Source organism: Pinus tabuliformis, chromosome 4_2 (genome assembly GCF_031772625.1).
Source record: "Pinus tabuliformis cultivar Carrire ecotype Pingquan chromosome 4_2, CPIR1, whole genome shotgun sequence".
In the NCBI taxonomy this organism is placed as follows: domain Eukaryota; kingdom Viridiplantae; phylum Streptophyta; class Pinopsida; order Pinales; family Pinaceae; genus Pinus; species Pinus tabuliformis.
The window spans coordinates 617652481-617655219 of record NC_142304.1 but is presented as its reverse complement, the minus strand read 5'-3'; the positions used below and the strand labels follow the sequence as shown (position 1 = coordinate 617655219).

The following is a 2739-nucleotide window of genomic DNA, read 5'->3' as shown; positions in this document are numbered from 1 at the left end:
GGGACTTGCATCCGGATTCTGGGCAGATACCGAACAGACCAGTTAGGGTCTCGCTGTTAGGACAACAGGCACCAGGGTAAGTAAAATGAGTAGCAGAGCTGATAGTGGCATTACCTTCCTGAGTCGCAAAACGGGAGAGAATCGGTCAAATTTAAGAAATGACAGGGTTATGCAACGAAGCAAAAAGAAACATCAACGACGACTTAATGCCGGACTAGCACAGTTAATCTTGAGTTAGCTTTGCATTCACGAAATAGATTATATACACAGAAGATAAAGAAGAAATATAACCCCTGCGGTGCAGGTTACCCTGTAACACGAATACATCCCAAGAATAGATACATATGGTGAACATCTGGGTATCACGATAACATGCATTCTCATAGAAGAAGCGCCGATACCTGTGAATCATTTATATCTAACATGCAATCTTATAGATTGAATATCGGCATCTAACATATACAACTTAGAAATAAACCAAGCGGTATTAGATTACCGTCACGGAGTTGATGCACAGAACCACCGAGTTATGAAACCCGGGAAACCATACTTTGGCTCTTGATACGAGCAAAATATCAGACCAGTTTCCTTATACAGAGCGGACATATGGTCGGGTAACCGAGCCGTCTACTCTGCCTATGGAACAGTCATGGTACAACCATACAAACAGTAACAGGAGTTACATTGGTTTGCCAAAATATATACATAAAACCCTTACAATAAATTAAATATCAGCACAATGTTGAACAGAGCTCGTATTGCTAGATTACGCCGCGTCCGGGTCGACAGAACCCAAACCTTTAATATAAAGAAAAACTGGTATTCTAAACATGAGACAGTAATACAAAGAAAACTGGAACTCAAACATGAAATAGTAAATAAGTTATATTGCCAAAATGGCAGAAGCCGCAAGGCTGTAACAACTTTTAAAAAGAAAACATAAGGGGTCGGTGCCCAATATTGTATCCAGCAGGGCCGTGGCCGAAATGCCCTCAAACATGCAAATAAAATAACAGTTCAATTTTCAAATTAACAATTATGTGAATACAGTTCCTTCTTCCCAGAAAATTCCCCAGTCTCAGCACTGGAAGCGCTAGGGTTTGATAGGACCCATAGCCGGCACGGAATAGTCACAGAATGAGACAGTGGGAAGCCTTCCGTGGCCACCTGCGATCAACCACAGTGGGGTTAAGGGTGGGCTACGGCTAGGCGCAGGGGAAACCCTCTGCCAGAAGATCAAACAGAGAACAATAACAATCTTAACCAAACCGCGCACCAAGAATCTGCGAGAGACACACCTGTGGTAAGGCCGAAAGCACCAGGGTCTCGTAGGTGGACCTCCTTATCCGCAGCGAACCAGAGCCAAAATCTGCTGCATGCACACACCCACAGTAAGACAACCATTAGTTTCATTCATGAAAAGATACATTCAACGATTCGAAGAACGAAGGAATCAGAATGAAACGGAGCAACGAAACAGAGAAAGGAACCGACGGTATGACCACTGTGTCTCACCTCAACACTTGCGGTGGAATGTATAAGCTGAACGGAGCAGCAGCTCGGCGCCAGCAGGCTCACTCAGCGGAGGAAGAAGCGCTCGGCGCAGGAAAATTCCAGCAGCGCTCCGACTGAAACGAAATGGCGCGGAGAATGGAAGAACAATAACTGAAACAGTCGAGAATGGCGACCCTTATACCTTCAACGCTTCGGGAGGGACATCTGGAGGCGTCTCCGCCCTTAGATCCTCCTCGAAACATCTCCACCCTTGATTAAGGTGGTAAGGGTTGGACAGAAATTTAATGACCGCCATCTGCCTTCACGTGATCGGATCGGTGGAGTGAATGCCGCGTACGCCTGTCACCATGAATAATGCCGGCGGCAGCTCTCGGGTGGCTCAATTAGCAAGGCCGAGGTTCATTCCATAATCAACCAAAAATTATCCATAGACTTTATCGATTCTAAAGTGCCAAACCATAATGACTCACGGATACAATAACAAGTCAACCGTTAGCAGAAGGGTTGTGCCATAGTATATATATATGTGCGCTCCAGTTATAATCGCATAGGTAAAACAATATATCTATCTAGGCATAACTTAAGTCAGCGGAAAGTCTTCAATGTATAATTATATGTAATCAAAATATATAACCATGCATAATCAAGCCAGCGGATGGTGAGATATTTTTACCATGAGTTTTGACATATATATAATTTTTTTTTTATTATTATTGATGCGGGCACCGGTATGTGACAGGTAGACTCATACAAAAAATTATACCTCAAGAAATTGGATTCTTCTCAAGAAATTGAATCTTTCTCCACACTTTAGATGTGCATTCAAGATAAATCTATCGTGATTAAAAATTCATTACATCTAAGAAAGGAAAAAAATATCATCTTTGTAATACTAGGTCTCATTTATTTATACTATTTTTAATGAAATTAATTAAGCTTTGTAATAATGGTTAAAAAAATATTTATTAAATAAGAAATTGTTTAAATTCTAAATAATTAATAAATATTTACATCAAAATTATTTATTAAATCAGAAATTGTTTATTCACATACCTAAATTACCATAAATTACTCCTAAACCTCAAAATTAAAACATAAAATTAGTCACTTACTCATAAGCTAAATAATTCATAATTAATGATAATTAATCATAAATCTAAGTTACTTATAATTTAAGATTTTATTTGACAATGATCTTATGGTTTATACTAATGAAATCAGATA

General features: G+C 39.7%; 1 long non-coding RNA gene across 1 annotated transcript; it reads right to left on the bottom strand.

Moving 5' to 3' along the window:
* Window positions 1–869: 869 nt before the first annotated feature.
* LOC149170838 (uncharacterized) lies at window positions 870–1643 on the bottom strand. The gene is made up of 3 exons (XR_016259506.1): window positions 1516–1643; window positions 1299–1369; window positions 870–1167 (listed from the first exon to the last, which is right to left on the bottom strand). It is a non-coding gene; the product is annotated as an uncharacterized LOC149170838 (long non-coding RNA).
* Window positions 1644–2739: the final 1096 nt, after the last annotated feature.